At 39.9% G+C, this 22,686-nt stretch overlaps 1 protein-coding gene and 1 long non-coding RNA gene across 3 annotated transcripts in view; both read right to left on the minus strand.

The window, feature by feature from the left end:
• LOC124158464 (partitioning defective 3 homolog) overlaps positions 1 to 22,686 on the minus strand; it is a 556,537-nt gene that overhangs the window by 284,974 nt on the left and 248,877 nt on the right. The window lies entirely within an intron of this gene.
• On the minus strand, positions 9,761 to 13,153 carry LOC124158466. 2 transcript variants are annotated; one of them, XR_006864802.1, is made up of 3 exons: positions 12,905 to 13,153; positions 11,096 to 12,067; positions 9,761 to 10,015 (listed from the first exon to the last, which is right to left on the minus strand). It is a non-coding gene; the product is annotated as an uncharacterized LOC124158466 (long non-coding RNA). The 2 variants fall into 2 exon arrangements; XR_006864801.1 differs by lacking the exon at positions 9,761 to 10,015 and adding an exon at positions 10,144 to 10,597.

Consider the following 22,686-nt stretch of genomic DNA (forward strand, 5'->3'; position numbering starts at 1 on the left):
TTTAAATAATGTGATTTTGAAAACTCCTAGTCTCAATTCCTAAACTTGACCTAGTTTCCGTCAGCTCGTGCCATTTTCAAAGGGAACACCTAGGAAAATGAAAAGAAACGGCTAAACCTAGGTCACGCCGAGGAAAGAAACCTCGATTTTGACAACGTTATTGCTCATTTTATTTACGGGCGGGAATTCTTCATCAGAACCAGCAGAATTCCCTAAAACTATACATTTTTCTTCCGATACAAGAGAAATAATATTAACGCGACACCGAAGACCGTCGTAAAATGTATTGCAAGCCATTTTACCTCTTCCTACAACTCTCGAACACTTTTCAGCTCTGCGAAATACCCACACATACAGAAAGTTGAAAATTGCTAAGGGTTATTAATGAAAATAAGTCGATGATTGAAAGATAGAATGAAAAAGGGTAAACTTTTTTTAATTAAGTAAAGGCCATATAATAATCATGATTAGATGAAAAAATATTGTGCAAATGCAGAAAGAGCAAAAGAATAATACAAATAGAAAATTTCAAAAACGCAATGTCGTGTAAGAGAGTTCTGCGATTAATGTCAGGAATTGCGAAACTAATGACACCCCGGATGCGAGTAAATAATGGCATCTAAAAATGTCTCTATTCCGCAGTTTATTTCCTGTATCTCTTCCCGTGATCCTGTTTGCCAGAGAAGGATGGTTGGTACACGTCGCATGTTTACACTCTCTCCGAGAACAACTTTTGCTAATTAAAGTTAGCTCATATTTTGGCGGTATTTTCCTCGAGATCTTCTTCGCGACGGAGGAGGCAGGTTGATGGGGGTGGTCTAGAGAGAGAGGGAGAGAGAGAGAGAGAGCAGTGGGGAAGAAATAGGGTTGGGAGGGAAGAACGGGGGTTAGGATAGGATAGGAGGAGGCGAATCTCATTTTCCGGTCTGGAGAACCACAGGTGTTGTTGTCCCTCTGAGTCAGTGAGCGGTGGGGGAGGTGGCGGATGGGAGGGGGAGGGAGGGGGAGGGAGGGGTAGGGTGCAATCAAACGCATTGGTTCACACGCTACCCCCCGCCCCCTTCATTGCCTCCCCTCCAGATTGTCATTCCCACAGTGATCACCGCCAAATCTCACCCCAAATGTAAATAATAAGTGTCGTCCTCAGGGCTATGAGTCTTTTCACCTGCACATAGTTTGACGTCTTTTTATCTGCACATAGCCTTCCACTCATCAAGTCTATTGATATCTTTATTCCATTTCCTTTCCTTCCCTCGTTCTTGCTATTTCCTTTATTTCATTCACCTCTCCTTAAACGAGTCTTGATTAAAAATGTATTCATACATTTTAAAATGATATCAATGCGATAAAAAAGTGCTCTGAGGACATCAAATAACGACAATAAAACCGTGGCCAATTTTAATGACATCAACAATGAAATCACTTGAGGGGCATTAATGCCGATTTTGAGAAATTATTTATGGAAAATTCAAGTTTTTCGCGACGGTTGTATTTACATTTTCAAATCAACTAAAATTACATTTCATCGATACAAATAAAATGTAATTTATACATAATGATATCAAAAACTCTATGATCTAGGTACATTGATTAATGATTTCTTCGTAGTTATCCTCCTTCGGTGACAGCAAAATTTTTATTACAATTTTTAATGTCATTTCTTTTACGTGTAGCGAAGCAGAGCCATATAGGCTGATAGAACTTCGCCATACAGAATATTTCATTTTTCCATCAATGCACTACTTTTCAAAAAATATTTCGGCCCATCTCAGTCATTTCCAGTCCACCAGACTAGATAAACAGCGGTGTTGACTCAAAACAAGAATATTGCACAATGCGACCCGCAATTTACGGGGATATAAGGTGCGGTTAGGGTTGCTAACCAAAATTTTTATTCGCGATGATATCTTATCGTGATGCTATTCTTCGCGAACGCAAATGTTCCATTTTAAATACTGAGAACAAATGCATCGCTCATCGTCGCGATGCGTACATTTTTGGAAACTATTTAAAAATGTGGTGGTCCAAGTTTACATGCCCACTAGCAATCATAGGGAGGAAGAAGTAGATGAGGTGTATGGACAGCTCGAGGAAATAATTAGAGACACACCGGGTAAGAAAAATCTGGTAGTAATGGGGGACTGGAACGCCACAGTCGGGGAAGGCAGGGATGGAAACGAAATAGGAGATTTTGGTCTAGGAAAACGGAACGACAGGGGAGAGAAAGCAACAGAATTTTGTAGGAGAAACAAATTATTCATCACAAACACGTGGTTCAATCATCATAAAGGGCGAAGGTACACGTGGAAAAGTCCAGGGGATGCGGGGAGATATCAAATAGACTACATTATGGTAAGACAGAGGTTTAGGAATAGTGTGAAAAACTCGCGCAGCTTCCCTGCAGCGGATGCGGATTCGGGCCACAATCTAGTGCTCATGAAATGCAACGTAAGATTCAAAAGACTTATAAGAGTTAGGAAGACGAAGAAATGGAACGTAGAAGCCCTGAAAGGGAATGTGAGGAGAGAATATCAGGAACTAGTGGACATTAGTATGAGGGACATTGACAGCAGCAAGACTGTTGAGGAAAGATGGGATAATATTAAAACGGGAATACTCAAAGCGGCGGAGAAGTCAATTGGCTACGTGGACAGTGGAAGGATGAAGAAGCCGTGGATAACGGAGGCATTGGTAAAAGAAATGGAGGAGAGAAGGAAGTGGAAGAACGTGGACACAGAACAGGGCAAAAGAATGTATAGGGAATTGAATAATCGATTACGACGTGAAACTAAGAGGGCAAGGGAGGCTTGGTGGAAAACACAATGTGAGGAAATGGAAAAGTTCCAGAAGGATGGAAAAGGAGGCGCGTTGTACGCCAAAGTTAAGTCACTATCGGGCGGCAAAAGAGGACAAGCCATGTCTAAAATTAAGGCTAAGGATGGGAGGATGCTAACCGAGCGAGCAGAGGTACAGGGTAGGTGGAAGGAATACGTGGAGGACCTGTATGACGGAACGAACAGACCAGAGAGATTGACTCTAGAGGAGGAAAGTGCAGTGGAGGAGGATAATCTTGGACCGGAGATATTAGATTCGGAAATAGAGAGAGCACTTCGTGATATGAAGGCTAGGAAAGCAGTAGGCGTGGACGATATCCCGTGTGGGCTTCTGAAGAATCTAGGGAAGGGAGGTAAGAAAAGGTTTTTCGAACTAGTGCGCAGGATCTACGAGGAGGGATGTTGGCCGGAAGATTTCGTGAAGACGGTTTTAATTCCGCTTCCGAAAAAGAAGAAAGCTGTGGAATGCGGAGATTATAGGAATATCAGCCTAATATCGCATGCGGCGAAAGTGGTACTGAGGATATTGAACAGACGAATGGAGGCGAGGGCAAACGAATATTTGGGCGAAGATCAGTTTGGTTTCACAAAAGGGAAGTCAACTCGTGATGCAATAGCAATAATGAGGTCCCTCCTGGAGAGGAGGCTAGAATATGACCAGGACGTATATGCGTGTTTCGTTGATTTTGAAAAAGCGTTTGATAGGGTGAACTGGGTGAAGTTAATGGATATTCTCCAGAGATTGGGTGTAGATTGGAGAGATAGACGACTGATTCGTAATCTGTATATGGCCCAGACTGCGCAAGTGAGGATAGCGGACGGAGAATCTGGGTGGGCAAGCATTGGCCGAGGTGTTAGGCAAGGCTGTCCTCTTTCGCCGCTGCTCTTTAACGTGTACGCTGAAGAGATGATAAGGGAAGCGTGGGATGAGTTAGAAGCTGGGATAAAAGTGGGAGGAATGATGTTAAAATCAGTGAGATTCGCGGATGACCAGGCGTTGATCAGCCAGTCAGCGAGGGGGCTTCAGGCTCTAGTGGATGCGTTATACGAACGTTGCGAGGAGTATGGGATGAGGATTAATCACAAGAAAACTAAGGTTATGCGGTTTTGCAAAGCATCACGAGCGAGGAATGTGAGACTCAAGATAAAGGTGGGTGGTGAAAAACTTGAGCAGGTTGAGCAATTCAACTATTTAGGCAGTACGTTAGAGGAAAACGGATACAGTAGTAAGGACATCAGGAAGAGAATTGCATTAGCGAAGGAGGCGTTCATGAACAGGAAGGAGCTTCTGAGAGGATCGTTGCGTAAGAGTTTGAAGAAAAGGTTGGTGAAGAGTTTGATCTGGAGTGTAGCTCTATACGGTGCGGAAACGTGGACACTGAGGAAGGAAGACGAGAGAAGTTTGGAGGCATTCGAGATGTGGGTATGGAGAAGAATGGAGAGGGTGAAATGGACGGAGAGGAAAAGGAACGACGAAGTGCTGTATATGGTTGGCGAGGAGAGGCAGCTTTTAGATGAGATACGCAGGAGACAGAAGGTATGGATGGAGTTAGTGCTTAGTGGTGAGGGGATGCTGAAAATGGTGTTGGAGGGTAGAATGTTAGGTAAACGAGGGAGGGGAAGGAAAAGAATAGGATTTTTAGATAGATTGAAAGAGAGTAGGCCTTACAGTGAATTAAAGAAGGCAGTGCTGGAAGGAAAGGAGGCTCCCAGATCACCTCTTTAGGACTCCATGGAAACCTACCTTAATCGGTAGAACACTATAATAATAATAATTTAAAAATGCAGCATAAATAAAACTGCTTCTTATGGACGGACTGGGGTGTAGTGTGAGTGGTCGGTCCTTTATGCCAAGGTCTTGCAGAGCCGAATCAGAGGGAATCAAGGGTGTGACGAACGCCTCCTGCCCAATGACTGCCACGGATTAAGGAAGAGGGTAAACACACGAAACACAATCAAAAGAAAAAGAAGAGGAACAAATTAAGGAGGACCGTCGCTCGGGCGCGAATGGATCGAAAGGAAAGAGTCGACAGCAAAAGGCGATTCGCAAGAGAGCCGCGCACCGAACTGAAACGGACGAAAAAACGATCGTTTTGAAAGTCAATTTTTCCCCAAAAGAAAATTCCTTTTGCACCACGAAAACAAAGACGCGTGAAAAATCAAAATTACACCTTTTAGGGCGAACAAGGTCGCGTTGGCTACGGAATCACGGACGGAATGGTGATAAACACGAATTTCCATGAGTTGGAGGCAAAGAATAGAACCCTGACTGAGAAGTTTCAGGGCAAGCATTTTCAAACCCTAAATGCTAAACGTGTCATGGTTAGGGTTGCGAGAGCTGCCGTCAATGCCGACGTTCGTTAATGCCGTATTTCTCCGAGAAACGACTAATTCCGCCTGGCCTACATTACACATTTAAGTTCGCAGTTAAAACTTGCCATTGTAGAACTGGTCGTTTCTGGTGAGGTGTGTGAGTAGAAATCGTACCATCATAAATGAAAGAGATCTTGCAAGTCCGCTGAATTTTCAAAATTCAGACATCAATTTTGCCATATCTTATTTTTTAAAATTAGGAATCTTCACCAAATCGTGCCATAGGTATATCACACAAGATATTTGAAATTTCAACTCAATATTTTTTAAAGTAGAAGTAGTAAGATGTCTTTCATTTGCAACTTAATAATTAAAGGACAAATGCATTATACATACCAGAATGAATATCTTTGGGAATTTTAACTACACGCCTTCCATGACCGAATATGAGGTGATGATTTGTTACTTTTTATGATTAAGTTTTATTATTTTCTTATAATTTTTCCATACATTTCTTCATTAAATGGAGCAAATATGGCTCATCACTCTTGAGGGGAGGTATAGGGCGGAAGACCACTTTCATACTTCCTCATTTTCGAGTGTGAGGATTTAACGTTGCGAAAAGTAACATTAAGTATCTTCAAATCTGCATTCTCATTATTACTGAGGCAGGTTTGCATAAAGCATTAGCGATTCAAGCGGCCGTTCCATCACGAACCTCCCTCTTCAATCCTCAATGGGGCCTTCTCCCTTTCGCTCTATCCATAAATACATCCACTCCCTCGTTTACCCAACAGTCTTCCCTCTAACCCTGTTTTCAACATCCTCTCCCAGCTATGTACTCGTTCCATCCATACCCTCTGTCTCCTTATCTCCTCACCCACCATGTCCTGCACTTCCTTGTTCCTGCTCCCCTTCGTCCACTTCACCTTCTCCATTCTTCTCCACACCCACATTTCGAGCGCCTCCAGCCTTCTTTTATCCTCATTCCTCAACGCCCAGGCGAATTTAAACGATTTTCGATCACTTTCTCTGATAAATCTAACGGCGAGAGACATATACTTACACACAGAAATGGACTTCATGAGAATCGTGAAGGAAGAGAAGGAAAGAGAGGAAGGTTTGGTTGAAAGGGTGAAAATATGGTCGACACTGCACAAATCCCTAAAACGCTCCTTCGCTTCGCAGCACGCACGAGCAGAGGAAGCGACGCCAAATGCCACTCGAGACGATATTCTTTTAATTTACGTCTTCCAGCAACAAAAGCGAGAGTCCGACATATTTCGCGCGGACCCCTTCCCTCACCTCGTCCATTGTTGCCATGGCAATTTCGTTTATTTTCTTTCTCCCTCCCCGCCCACCTGTGTGTGTATCCGCATCATTTCTTTTTCCTTTCACGGAAGAGAGCGCGCAGCGACACATTTTAAATCATTTGGTGGCGAGGGCGAGCACTATGGACGGAGGCGGAGAAAGAAAGAAATGCCATAGAAAGGGGCGGTTTACGGGGTTTTGCGTCGGACACTGCAAGCCGGAAAAAGTGAAAATATAGTAACAAGAGGCATTGTGAGGACAAGCAAGAGGCTTCGGGGGATTCAAATCCTCCGAAATATTTCCCTTACGGCGACCACCCGAGATAGAGCAGTTTAGGAGACCACTAGCCCAGCGGCGCGGCGTCACTAACACTCTGGCACTTCATAGCGGTACACAATAAATGATGATGAATTTAAATTTCCCACCGTTGTGCATTCGAAATGTTCAGCATTTTCATGAAATGTATGATGATTGACAATAAAATACCAGGATACGCAACCCGCACATCTCCAAAGCAGACCCCCCCTCCCGAAGATGATTTCATTCTGCACGTGCCTCATATCGAACGAACGAACATACGCAGGCAATCGTCGATTTTTTGCGAAAGTGATACTACACGCAAAGACAAACATCTATATATATAAAAGAAAGTCGAAAATCGTGTTAGTTAGAATAGAACACTTATAACTCGAGAACGGCAGCACCGATTTTAATGATATTAGGTTCTTTGGATTCGTCTCAGCCCCGGATAACACATAGGACATTAAAAAAAGGATAATTCAACAAAAAATAATTCATCTCTTTCTTAGTGACACGTTTTTAGGAGTTAGTAACGCAACAACAATTGATAAGTCGGTCAATACTACAAATTAACTTATTTGTTTTGTTTTTACCAATTTAATAACTGAATTTCGTAGCAATATAACACTTTAATTTCTAAATATATTCTAAATATTGAAATTGAATTTAAAAAATTTAATTCAAGCTAACTGTAAGCCCAGCTCGAGTTGGCTCTTCACTACCGTGTTTGTAAACAAATCTCTAAGCAATTGTTGACAAACGGTAACGTCCGTGTTCCTGTCGAGGCGAAGACGAAGTCACCAACTATCTATCTGAATATTTAGGGCCGTATTTTAAGACGTTCCTAGAGGAACGACTCTTCCTGTGTGACGCGTTACTAGGGGGAAATCAACCTCCAAGCGTTTTTTAAACGTACCTCCTTCTTAGTAGAATCAACTCCATCTACAAGCTTACCGAATTTCTCCCTACTATTTTGAGCATGGATCAGACCACCCTTCTAAATTGTAGGAACTGTTTCAAGGCCTAATATGGCGGAATGCGTTGTTAACCTCCGGATTTTGTCATTTTTTTCCGGACACATTTTGCAGTATGCGATCAAAATTCCATAAAAATTACGCTTTTTTAACGTGATGATATTTATTTGTTTCATAATATATGCCTGTTATGAGGAAACGTATAAAAAGAACGAAAAAAGCGTTAAGTCTGTAAGTAAACAACCGTTGTTATGAAATGGATGCTGAATTTTCAAGGTATGTGTTGAAAGAGTCGTATATTTATGTTGGACGAATACACTTAAGGGATAGGTAGAATATCATTGAGTACTACTATTCAGAAAGGAATTTCTCCAGAGGTATCGCTTCACAATATGAACCGTAACAGACGTTATTTTACCCTCTGAATGGAGTGAACATTTAAGCAATCGTGTTCTGACGATTCCGTATATGTTAAAACTGCTAATTGCCTTTAGATTTTATGCCTCCGGGTCATTCCAGGTATGTGGTATTTTTACGCAAGATTTATATTATCGCTTTGATTATGTAACACAGTATTAAATCTCGTTTGTGGCGATCTACCCGGAGTTGCTCAGGGGACGGTGTTGAGAATAATTAAGGTATGATTTCTCCTTAGTTTGGAAATTGTATGAATGAAAATTTTCCATTTGGAGGGGAAGTGTTATAAAGTATTGAGTTCAAAATATTTGGTAACCGTTACAGAGCATCAGTAATGACCTGGTGGCATTGATACCTCGTTACAAATGTAAACATAAGTTGCCAATTTCAGAGGAAAATACTGCTAGATGTAAGACATCTTTTTATGACAAAGGTTTTCCTAGAGTATACGTATTGGGTGGTATCGACTGCACCTATGTTCCGACTGTGAGTTCGGGGGGAGAGTTAGGCTAATTGTACGGAAACCGGAATAGATCATATGGTTTTCATTAAACGTAAAGGTATGTAAATGTTTACTTACCAAGTTTATCACAACGTATCTTATGTTGAAATTGGCAGCTTCATCTCAAGGCATATTATGGTTTGAAAATATCAAGCTGAGGCAAACCGTGGTTGCTGAGTAATTCTACTTCTTAATAAATGGGATTCTGCTTATCCCTTTAGTGTATTTTTCTAACTGATACATAAAGCTCTTCCGAAACACACCTCCATACTGTACTGTTCCATTGTAATGGGTCTTGTTTAGTCTTGAATAAAATTATATTATTCCAATGAAAATCCATATAGGTAGTTCCTTCATTTTCCTTTCCTGCCCAAGACTCCCACTTCCTTTGCATGTCCCTTACAATGTATAAATACAGTTAACAACATGAAGATAGGTAGAGTTATCTCTTGTCACGGGTACTTCATTCTCCTAATTTAATACCCTATCTCATTATGTTAGGCCCTTTCAAAGTACCCATTTCATATTTGTAGGGACATACATACAATGGTATGCATAAATAATCATTAATAATGCATGGGTGATAATAATAATTATGCCAAAAAATTGGATTTTAGCAATGTAATTTCAAGAAATAAATAAAATTAAACAGTTCTATTTTAAAATTATAAATATTTGAACTAACCTTAGCAGAATCACTTTTAATTAAAAAATGGAGTGGTAATCAGCCAGATAATGAAACATGACTGTCTGATGGAAGGGCTGATAGAAGGAAGGGATTACAGAGTAAGGTAATGGAAGGCCTACCCCTGTTATTCATATTCTGAATTGGCTATTTATATCTTACAACATGGAGCAAGTAATCAAGAATGTAAATAAGGAATTCTATGTCAGCAATGGAACACTAGTACATAGGAGAATCAAGTCCGCAGACATACTCAATCAACCTTCATATTCAGTGACGATTGATATATGTGACTGATACTACTTAAAATATAAAATGGAATTTTTAAAAAATTTGATCCTTTAAAGGCAGTAATGCCTTGAGTAATCAGTGAAATGACTAATTAGTGGAATTGTTCAAGCATACTACTTGATTAGTACTAAATTATTTTCACTCATGGGTGGTATGAATAAACGTCTTTTACAATTTTACATGAAAGCAACTATAAAATTGATAAAGCAGCAATGATTGACCTGGAGGCAGTAATAACTTACACGTTAACATAAATATTACTCACTTAATTTGCTAAACGAAAGTTTTTCCAACCATTAGTTCGTGTTACCTTCACCAACATGTTAAAATTATCCAAAAAATTGCTTCATTTTGAACCTCATACTGCACGTTTGATGTTGACCACTCACTGTATGAAAAGAATGCATACTACATTACATCTTGCCTTTACCTATGTCATCATTTTACCTGAAAAGATTGAAAGAAAGATATACATATATAGGGATTGGGAAATGCAGCTAAATAACATTATACAGGTTCAATTGAATTTAGCTTTATTAAATGAAAATTAAACACATTTACAAAAACAAGAGAAATTTACTAAGGAAGAACAAAGTTGTTGGCTGGCACTGAAATTAAAATCACAAAACACATTTCCGATAGCAAGAAGACGATGCAAAATCTAATGCAAAAAAGGCAAAATTGCTAGTTGGATGTGCAGAATTAGATGAGGAAGAGATGGGATATGGCTTATGAAAGGCAGGAATAAAGAAGGCGGGGAAAAGCCATGCAGGTGCAGAAGTTCTCATTCCAGTTACAGAGAGGGCACCATCACCACAGGAAATGGTTCAGGTTAAGGCATAGAAGCAGGCAGCAGAGTTATGGCATCTTTCATGACATCGAGGTATCCAGCAGCCCAGGAGAGAGAAGCAGGAGCAGGAGCTGACCAATGTCAAGGAAGAGGAGGAATTCATAGAGGAGTATCTGAAAGCTTGCAAAGAAGTGGCATATAAGCATATGATACATATAAACTCCATGCAATAATACAGGCATAATTAGGTCTCTCAAAGCATGCATTATACCTTAATATCCATATGCAAACACAATGATCATTCACATGCTTTTAATATCTTCATTTGTAATAATTCATTTCAGAGAGCATTGCATGGATTCAATTTTATCACACTGGGTTTCAAAATTGAAAGCCTCCATAAACTGAGCCTAAGGCTAGTACCAGTATTTTAAGTTTGAATTCCCATCACTAATTTGCCTATTCTGCAGAGGCTCAAACTGAAACGTGCATCAAACTTCTAACTACATTTATTTTGTTTTCATTATCCCTAAAATTAGGTAATTGCAATGAATATATTTTCCCTGAATAACCTTTGTCAGATAATCATTTGCTAATGACTTTAAAAACATCAAGATAATGGAGAATTTTAAAATGAAAGCACAAGCAACACCAAGCAAAATATATTATAACAAATACCACACGCTTCAACTTCGCCTCCTCTGTTTGAAGCTGTATGCCTTGGATACACTTCTTAAATTCCTCCTCCATATGGATGATGTTTCCAGCAGCCTTTGCATTGGCAAGTTCCTGCTCCTTAATAGCACAAGATATCTCCGCTTCCCTCTTCCGGATCCGCTGGATGGCATCCTACTTTTCATTGTAAGATGCCATGAGTCCCAGCCTAGCCTCCATCTCCTTCTCAATGGCCGCTTCCCTGATTAATTATGCCCTTTTTGTACTGCAAGAAGTCCCTGCAGATTGCATCCTCGGAGTGTATGCTTCCTCTCGATGGTGGTCATTTAACTCAGAGGAAAAATAAGAAAGTATAACGTTGATTAATGAAAATCATGTGACATAATTCCTGGAAATAGCATCAAGTAACTCAACTTAACTTCAACCATGATGATTATATTGGATATGCAATGACATTTTATAAAGGTCACAGAAAATAACCACACAATACACAAAGGCTAGTATGATGCAGGTCAATTTCTATTTAACGAAGTTGTATTCCTTTAAGCACAATCATGGTACTGTACACATTTTATATTTTTTGACTGACAGATGCAACATGATAATATTTTACTTGATAATAATCTCAGTGCAACACTAAGGAATTCCCTTTAATAATGATAGGAACATACCCGTTTTTTTAATCAACTTGCCTGATATCTCAGAAATGTTGAGAGGAAGCAAACAATCCAAGGTCCCATCCCTACCCACCGGGGAAACGCTAGGGACCGCCAACGCATCAGAGTCCCCAGCATTCGCCGGAGAGTAGGAGACGGACGGCGAGGCTATTTCCATCTCTGGTGGCAAATCTTCCTTACTGGTGGGTGTCATTGGTCCGCCACCACTCTTCATCATCTCCTGCCTTTCATTCGCCAGCTCTTCCCGTTTCCTCATCTTGATATTATCGCAACTCTTCCTCAATTGCTTGGCGGTACGCTGTGAGATAGAAAAATTATCCGTTACATTGAGATTTACGACAAAATATATCACTGGACTTGTAACCAAACCAAAAATAAATATCCATCACTACAGCCACAATTGATAATGCTACACGTACACTACGTATATTCACGAATTTATTTACTTTGCCACTAAATAACAATTACAGCAACTCCGCCACCATTGCGGAGTCGTTTTAATTGTTACCCCTACCCCGCCGCTACAAGCCGAAACCAAAAGCTTCACAATAATAATTCCATTAACATTCCATTAACTTGGAATTATTGTTGTGAAGCTTTTGATTTCGGCGCAGGAAAATAAGATTTACTTGTATCGCATGGCGCGAATCACGTCTAATCTTGTATTGGAAATGAAGGGAAATACGTTTCGTGGAAAATCTCTGGCCGCGACATAATCACGAAGGTTTTTTGCAATCTACCACCAAAGTGCACTTTATGAGGATTTCAGCAAAGAATTTAAAAAAAAGTTATAGCTTTTCACCGGTTTTTAAACCCCAAAACCAATGAACTAGCTACGAACCTAGAATGAGCTACGTCGATGTTACCAACAGACTTACACGAGTTATGTTAGATTTTTGTTGCAAATGAGCAAGTTGTCTCGCGAACTGCCGAGCATGGATAGTCGCAATCGCAGAATGGCTCTTCATGAAAATGTCTCCGAATTTATAGATAGTTTTAAAATTATGACTTTGATAAATAGTTAGCGATCAGTCAGCAACCATTTTTCATAATTAATTGTTCATTGAAACAAAAATCTTTTCAACTATCAGACAATGCATTTATCACCATCATACTTCCAAACAAACATACTTACCTTCCGAACAAATTCGTTCGAATTAAATTCGTCCTGCACATTCAACTAGGCTCTCGCCTTCTTCGCCTTCCATAATGCATCCGTCTTCTTGCTTTCCAACACCTCCAGACGCTAGTTATGACGCCAATCAACAACTTCGTCTCTTCCCTTGTAAGCCTGTCCATCTTGTTGTCCTCCAGTTTTATTAATAAAAGCGATCTTCTTTTTGTTGATGCGTTCTTGCCGCAATGAACTGTGGGCAGCAAACGTCACACAAAGCATGACGTAGATATGAGAATTTCAGCGATCAACTCAACACCCACTACTTCGAAGAGGAAGAGTTTGGTGTTGCTGTAGGAACGTTCTTGACTGCGAATAGTAGGTGGAGATACAACTCTTTCTCATCCCACTCCGGCGATAAGAGTATTGTTTAAAAATACGGCCCTTAAAGTCCTTGGACGTACCTGGCTTACCACGGCACGATTTACAGCTAAAGGTAGGCTCTGTGTTAATGAACTTTCGAAAACTAAACCAACCATAACTATCCAACGGAACGCGTTTTGTGATTTTAAAAAATTGACAAAGAATGTGATTCACGCGACTTACTCAAAGGAAAACTCAAAGATGAGGTTCTCAATACGAAGATTCCATGATCCCAACTTATATGCCCTTTTGAGCTTAAACGTATTCAATTTCCCATTCGTGTTGCATTCGTGATAACGATTAACAAATCGCATGGTCAGTCTTCCAGTTATTGTGATGTTTCTGCTCATGTGCTAATGAAAACCCATGATTTTCTCATGGTCAATTAAACGTGGTATGTTAATGAGTCGATAAACCATCCGCTGTATTTCTTCCTTCCCTTCAAGAGCACAGCTAGGAATTAAGGATAGGAGGTTTTAGGCGCAGCTAATACTACGGGTCTGTAGGGTATAGAAAACTCGCCAAGGTAAGCGAGAGGTGTGGGGGCCCTCCCCCAGACATTTTTTAAGATAAATGGTTCAAAGTAGTGGGTTATGCGACTGTGTGAATAGTTTAATATGTTTTGTTTGTTACTCATCCGTCCCCCTAATATTAGCAACAAAAGTTTTTATAAAAAAGTTCTCTGAGCTCTTGGGGGGGTTTTAACCCCCAAAAACCCCCCTCGCTGCGTCACTGCTTCACTTTGCTATATTTATTTATCTTCAACCGCTTTATCCTGCTCCTGATAACAAAACAAAAACTGTTGTTTATCAGAAGGTGCTTGACGCAAGACATTAAACCCGAATGTGTAGGGCACATCGTGGTGCGTTTACTCATGCAGCACGTTTACGCAGTGCATTTTTTTCCAAACAGAGATACTATAACTGGAGCGCCTTAAGTCATTTGATACGAATGCTGCTTCATAGGGGCTTTTCTTACACGATTTTGAGTCATCAGTCTAGCGTCGGTCTGGCGTTGTGTTGATCTGCCCCGTGAACGGGCCAAGTTTACGCAACGGACTTGGACCTAAACACATTTTTTTACGGTTAATAAAACAAACAGCCAACAATTGAATCCGTATAATTTTTATTTCATTAACTGCTTTATAAAACCACAATGCCCAAAATTTCTTAACCTAAAACGTAAGAAAACTCATTGAAAAAAAATCCGCGTAAAGGTGCTCCTATCCACCCTATGTAGATTCAATAAAGTAAATGTCTTTCTGACAAACAATTTTGATACTCATTTACTAAGTTTTATTGAATTAGTATCCTTATTTTATTATAATAAATTAAACATGTTTAAAAACGATACAGCCGCTCTTGATTTATCAATGGTGTAACTAAACTGTAGGTTCATTGATTGTTAGGCGGTACGAAGTTCGCCGGGTCAGCTAGTTATGTTTTATTTATGAGGGGCTTGATGGAAAAAAGTAACAATATTTTAAGCAGTTATTGAAACTCGGAGCAGGCATTGTACATTATTCAAGAGTGTTCGTAGCAGACGGTACAAATATCATTGAAATCCCAGACTCTCAGTGACCACGTGATTTTTTTATTAATTACGTTTATTTGTCTTATCTCCTACTCTTCTTAGGATTTCCACATTATAATCCGCATCCGCTACAACCAAACTTTTGGCGAACGAGTCTCGTTTGATTTGCGTATACTTCACCCCTATATTTCTCATCTCCGTCTCTTCCCTGAGCCAACGCATTTGCTGAAGAGGGCCCTCTCCTCTCCTTTGCCGTATCTCTCGCCGTCGCCGCCTCGGGGGCGCCCTCCCTTATCAGCGCACGTCCTCCACTCCGCAACAATGCCCCTCCCCTATTCCCATCAAACCCCTTGTTCATATTTCCTCCATTCTTGTCTTTCTCTCCGCTCTTCCAAAGTGCGCGTGTCATCTCTCTCTCTCCGGTCTAAAAAATGGCGTCTCCTCCCATTTCTCCTCCCTCGCTGTCCCCCCCCCCCCCCCCAACCTGAACATGCCCATCCACTTGTGCTCCTCTGCCCAATGCGGTGCGACTCCCGACTGCACCGCATTCAGAAACCACATTTAAAACGGAGCCGCGCGGGAAAGCGGCGGAGAGGAAAGAGGAAGGAACAGAGCGAAATAGAAAGGGAGGGAAAAGCAAATTGAGGGTTTCCTATTATTTTTATTGCCAAAATCAAAAGATTATTACTCCTGGAGTACGAATTTCACACTTATAGATTTTTAAATAACGATATCTATTTTTTGCGATTAAATGAAAAGTGAAAAATTTCAAGCGCGCGAAAACGCGGCGGCACAGTATGAATGCTGGGAAAGCCCCGTGTGACGTCATTCTGGTTCCCGCTATCGCCGTGTGAGGTGATCTTGGGACGAGGCTATGAGCGTTGCTGCGATGCAGGCTGCTAGCAGGTAGCAGAGTACCCTGCTGGCAGGTAGCGCTTGGCTCAAATAATGAATTAATACCCTATCAAACGAAGGAAACTTTCCGACCATAGGCAGTTTTAATAGGTGATTATTAAGACATGCTTCCCTGAGCTCTGCGCCTCATGCATGCATTGGTAATCTCCAACGATGTACAACTCCTATGTACTCGTATAGAAACTAGGTCCCTGTGACGTCACGTGGAGTGGCATCGCATGGGCGCCAATCTGGCCTTTTTCAGATGCGGTTAAAATTGACCGTTGCCATTCGTCTAAACTGGGAATTATAAAACTTTCATTCATTCATTCATAAAAAATTCATTTGTATACTATGAATACACTAATGGTGAGTAACGAATCGCAATCAATGCCTTCGTTTTCTTTGATGAAGGAAACTACCCTATTGTTGTCATGGTGACACTGGGATCTTTCCTTATCGGTCATTAATCCCTTCAAGTAGTAGTTCAACTGGAATTTTTAAGGCTTTTGTTTCTCTACAGTAAACAGTTAACACTGAAATTGTGGCTTTTTTTCCATAATCACGAGTTTTAAATGCTTCCCTCTGTTTAGTAAGATATGCTATCTGGGCTATTTCCGTTTTACACTTAAGTTTGGACATATTACTTTTATCACCCTACGGGGAATTTAAAAAGTAGTCTTCAATTTCAATTGCAATGATTTTAATAATTATATATTCTTATTATATGTTTTTATTCTCTTAGATAAATATAGTATTTAGATCAATTATAATTGCGTCGTTGATTCCATGAGCAATATTATCGAGACCAAAAAATGGTACTGATATTACGAATTTACTTTCGTATTTTCAGAGAGAGAGACAGACTTGAGTAGGAATCGTGACCTTGCGCGTGAAAGTGCATTGACTGACGATGCACCACGGAATCTCTTTCTTCCGTTGTTCCAGACAGCCTCAGTCTATTGATCCAACGCACCGCCTCGCCGCCGCCCGTCTCAGACGACCACGAAATGAAAATACACCAATTTTCACGTTTACGGTACCAAGTTCCCTTGGATCTCGTCCGCGAGGCGCCACCTACACCGTAAACTGCGAGAGCATTCAGGGCGAAAGACAACAGGAGAATGCAACGCCGAATCATCGAAACAAATCCCAATCTCCTGAAATGAGACTATGCAGTCTGCAGGCCTTCCCCAAGGGTATTTAGCAGGGGTTGAGGTTTCAGCGACACGCACGCCACTTTGCTTGCACCACACCATGTCACATTGAAGACACAAAGCTGTTGAATTAAATCCCGTACCGCGCTCATATCCTCAAAATGTTAAAAAAATATGTGCTTAGATCAGGTTTCCTGAAGTAACAGCCATAAGCTGTGATCAATTAACGAATCGAAGCTATAAAATAAATTATTATGCAACAAAGATTTTCAATTGATATTCTATTATTTTATAGTTATCGTTTTTTTTGTAACGTATCCCGAGAAAGGAATATGAGGTTGAAGATGGCTGGTCGCAGGAGGATCAAGTCAACTATAGTTCAATACCTCCTGGATGAATTTGAATAGATATACATTTATAATTGCTTTCTAACCGATAGTAACTTATCTCACATAACCAGCACCTTTTAAGTCATACGAGTTGTCAACGGTGAACTTTAACAGAGCGAATCTAATGAATGAAAATTAATAGTTGGAGATTTAATAAAATATTTAATCAACCAAGGACTGAGAAAACATTACGTTCATCTATTACTCCCATTAGTACCTTTGGTTCACTCTCTCCCTCGGCATTACAGCATGAAGGTTTGCTTGGATAGGTGGGGGTAGAGATAGAACCGAAATAAGCCATAGCAGAGTTAATTCCACACAGCCAGGGCAGAGGTTCGCATATTTCGTTCCTTTCCCTCACACTTCCAGAATTATTTACAGCAGCCAAGTGTTCTGACCACTATCTAACCAGCTCCCCAAACCTTCATTTAGGACACGTAAAAAAATCTTCAACGAATCACGACTAAACTTTTTCCCCTCCGTCATTCGTTCGTGTCCCATCACTTGAAAAACATACAGCTCTCTCGCTCTAGACGCCCGGAGTAAATAGTTCTCCCGCAACTGTTGAAGGATTTCATCCAACCTTGGCGTAATTGTGTGTTCCTTTCGCATATTTAATTATTTTCAGCATGCAATTATCACACGGTGAGACAAAAACGAAAGGTTAGCGGAAACTCGAGGGGATTGGCTGCCATTGTGACGATTGATACGGAGCCAGGGGATGTGGAGTGGCGCGGTAACAAAAGAAACGCGATAACACGAAGGACAGTGGATTCAGGAGCGAAGTCACAACGGGGGGGAAGACACGGGCGGGGAGATGCAGTGGCGCCAGAGCGGAATTCAGGGGAGACAGGGAAGTGTTTCCAAGACCTAATTATTATGGAAGGTATTCTGCTGGTTAAGGTAGGGTGGATCGGCAGGGGTAGGCCACGGATGACCACAGGCGATGAAGAATGTGAAGCAGAGGAATCATGAAGGTGTTAAAAGATCGGCCGATCGGAGAGCTGGGTTGAGAGCTGCGAGAAACAAGTATTAAGGATTGATAAGATTGTTGCTGATGAGGGTACTTTATCATTTCATCAAATCAATCAATCCTATTCTCCCATCTAATTTATTTCTATAATTAAATCCTATTCTCTTCCTTCCTCTCCCTCGTCTACCCAACATTCTTTCCTCTATTACACTGTTTTCAACATCCCCTCCCCGCTCAGTAGCTAATCCCTCCATCCATACATTCTGTCTCCTCCGTTTCTCATCTTAAAGCTGCTCTCCACACTCACATTTCGGAGGCCTCCAGTCTTCCGCCCCGTAAAGTTCTACACCCCAAATCAAACTCTTCACTAACCTTTTCTTTAAACTCTATCATAGAGATCTTCTCATAAGGTCCTTCCTGTTCATAAACGCTTCCTTAGCTAACGCAATTCTCTTCCTGATGCCCTCCTTACTGCTGTATTCGTTTTCCTCAACACCAAATACTAGCTCTATTTTAGGAATACCTCTTTTCCCTCAGACACAGATACGTAGTACAGGCACTTAGCACTTGACATTAGCTGGACAATGTCTAACAGGGTTTTAATCAAGGTATAATACAGGTTGAGTTCTAAATGTTGCGCGTTTTCATTTTAATTTCAAATTAACGACAGCTTTCTGGAGGTTATCACTATTATGAAGAGCGGAATATTTTGAGAAGCCAACAATTTCGGTGAGAATATTATGGACAGGTTTGACATACATAGTAAAAAAATCGTATGGATAAATATTTCAAGTATTTTTCAAACTGGCAACAAAGAACTTGTTATAATTAATCCTAGTCCACAAGTTGAATTGAAGAAGGTCACTCCTGAAATATATTTTTTTGCATCGAAGAAGGTTTCGCTATAGTTTGGGGAACGTATCCTTATAATACAACTACTCTTCAATGATTCTAGGGAAAAATGAAAATTTGGACATCTTGAATGTAAAGATGGACATACTTCCCTATGATGACTACACTGAAATTCTAATTTCTGGATCGATCTACGGCAAAATGGAAAAAAGAACGATGTCATTCATTCAGCCCAAGGGCATGGCTGACTTCCAACGAATCCAATACTTGCCAAGAAACCACGGAATGGCCAACAAAAACAAAAGACTCATATTTGAAGAGAAAAAAGAGAATGAAATATTGATTCAACGACTTTCTCCAGTCAAATGGGAATAATTGTAATGGGAGTAGTTAGGTTAAGGTCTCGGCTGAAGTCATGTGATGTACTACCTACTCGGTCAACCTATTATTCACGCGAAAGAGTAGTAAAAAAATTTAAACAAAAGAAAACACAATTAGGAATGAAGTATGGGTGCACTTTTGTACCTCAGCACAATGCAAACGTCAAAAATGATATTTAACAGGTATTTACAGTAGTCACTTTGACTTGTTACAACAATTCTTCCTACTTTTGCACACTGAACTGTAGACGACACAATTGACTAAATAATACAAGTGTTGAATCCTAAATAAATATATTTATTCATAATAAAAGATATATAAGACGTCTGAAAAAGTCGGGAAACTAAATATACTTGTGCAAGTCAGGCGAAGTCGGTATAGTTGTTTTCGTTTTCCGATGTTGGTGCCAGAGATTCCCGCAGCCGCTTTGCCAGATTCAGGCAGTTTTTCAAAAATATATTTCTCATTTTATCATGGACTTATACTTTCCCGTACATATTTAGATTTGTCACAAAGTTTTGCTTCTAAAGAGGGCCGTCTCAACAACTTCTTGTTACAAATAGCTTCGCTAGCTCGAAAAAAACGTATTTATCCAAAAGAGCCCATGTTACATTATCCTTATTTTATAATAATTATTATTTTTTTCCCTCTTCTATTCTTGACCTTGTTTAATACATTTAATAATATTTTTTGGAGTTTTAGGTCAATGTAAAACAAGATATAGCCAACGTTTCGATTTATGTAAAATCATCCTCAGGGCTAAGAAAGAGAAAACATGAACAATATAAAATACAAAGATGAAAACGATATACAATATTTTTACATAAAAATGTTACGATCGCGTTTTTTATACAGTAATATAATTTAAAGTATACACATATATATACACATATATATAAGAACAGAATAGAATAATATATGTTTTCTCTTTCATAGCCCCGAGGATGATTTTAAATAAATCGAAACGTTGGCTATAACTTGTTTTACATTGACCTAAAACTTCAAGAAATATTATTAAATATCCTAATTTTACATTCAAATATCTCAAAAATAGCACTTGAGAATCCCTTTTTCTTTAGATCATTTTAAAGTGCGTCTTTCCAATAATATGTGAACAAAGTTTCATCAAATTCTTGTAACTTTGATGGAGATGCTCTCACTACCTTAATAGTAGTACCCTTAGTAGGAAACGAACGCGTTATTTTGCAAGCCTCAGTGGACCCTTTTGACAGAGGAGAAGGACTGGCGTAAAAACGAAACAAAATCAAAGTCCAACAATTTCACAAATATGTACCATTTGAAATATAAATGTATAACTACCCTAAAATCATACACATGCACTTCGAGTTTAAGTTGTCCTTTATGTTCTTAATGACGAAAAAAATAATAAATATTGTAAGGAGATCGAATTTGCAGCAATGTAAGGGAAAATGAAAACGCGCTTTAGTTGAACAGCAGATAGTGCTTTGCCATCTTGACTACTTTCAATATTGCAATATTTAGGAAAACTTATAAGTAGATCGTTTATTTGCGACCCTTGGCGCGTTGACGTAGCTACACATAATTATAACAGAAAAGTAATGAAACTCCACAAAATTCCACGAAATATATTAATGTTTTATTTTACACAACATGCTTCACTGTGCTGCAGAATAAGCTGGGCTGAATACATAATTACCGTTCCTAGGAGGGTTTGTTTTGGATGACCGCTGGAAGGTCAAAGGGGTGGGAAATGGAGGGAAAACGTGGTCACCTCAAAGGGCGAATGAAATCTTAAGGCCGAAAGAATAAATATCATCATCATCACTGGTCAACAATCTTAGGATTGGTTTGACGCAGCTCTCCACTCAGTTCTCCTATCAGCTAATCTTTTTACATCTACGTATTTCTTCTCTTTCACATCCTTCTTCACTTGTTCCATGTATTTTGTTCGAGGTCCTCCTTTTCCGTTCTTGCCTTCCACTTGTCCTTCGACGATTGTCTTCATCAGGCCATCATGTCACAATAAATATATGTTCTAAAATAGTCATACTGGCCCCTTTCTCCTACTTGTGTACATCCCTCCTAAATGCGGTAATTATGCGTCCAGTCACTACGATACTGCAGTGCAGTGAAATATGTTGGGTAGAATAAATTATTATTAGTAAATTATTATCAACAAATTGAATGGAATTTTGCAAAGGTTAATTTCTTTTCCGTGATAATGATTGTAATTCCGTATTTTTCTCTCCCTCGCTTCCACTACCATAACTATCACGAAATTACACTTCAGTATTGTTGGCTCCTAAGAAGCAGGCATACCGAATGATTGGTTATTGATTCGGCACATAGTACGAATGAAATATCTAGAATATTTTTTTTCGTCGCGCTTCCGTCTGAGTCAGAGGCTTCATCGCACCCATCACGCGTTCCTCGTGATACGATCACAATGGGGTGTTTGCATAAAAATTTTTTGGGCTTAAATATTTCTTCATCGTATAGAGGAAAGGAAGTAGATGAAGAAAACATAGGTTTCAATGCAGTAAAATGGAGAAATATATTATTAAATGAATAATAAAATCGCTAAAATGCCAAGGAAATCAGCGGGAGAAGATACGGTTGGTGACGTCACTTGCCCGTAGTTACCGGTATGAGGCCTCATTGCGACTGGGAAAATTGTCGAAAACATGGTATTAGAGGTAAATTTTGATAAAGGAAATACAAATAATCTACCAAAAGTAGATGTATTTATGGTGGCGGAGTATTTGAAGGGTAATGACTGCTTCAGAATTCCGGAAGTTAGAGGAACGAAGGCACTTCGGTAAGTTACCTGATGATTTCATCTCCATAGTACAATGAAAGGTATGGGAAGCTGCCTTTTTATAGTCACCCTATAAGGCAATAGATCAGTTCCTTCAATGTGTGTGCCAGGATTGGCACAGTTCTGTTAAAAATTTTACATGCATGGCCACATGATATGCAAAATTGATCCGCGAGCCTTTCAAAAGAATCATTTACCTTGATTTTCATGAGAGTAAATACAATGTCTCTCTGGCCAAGTTTAGTGCATTTCATTATCAAAGACATTGCATGAGGAAACCACTCATCTGGCACGCCAATATACATTTTGGATTTCCTATTTACACAAGGGAGAATTGCATCAGGGTCCTGAAATTCATGAGCAGACTCATCACTCTCAGATGAGCATGGCTCATATTCACT

The sequence above is a fragment of the Ischnura elegans genome, chromosome 5, assembly GCF_921293095.1.
Source record: "Ischnura elegans chromosome 5, ioIscEleg1.1, whole genome shotgun sequence".
Lineage (NCBI taxonomy): Eukaryota > Metazoa > Arthropoda > Insecta > Odonata > Coenagrionidae > Ischnura > Ischnura elegans.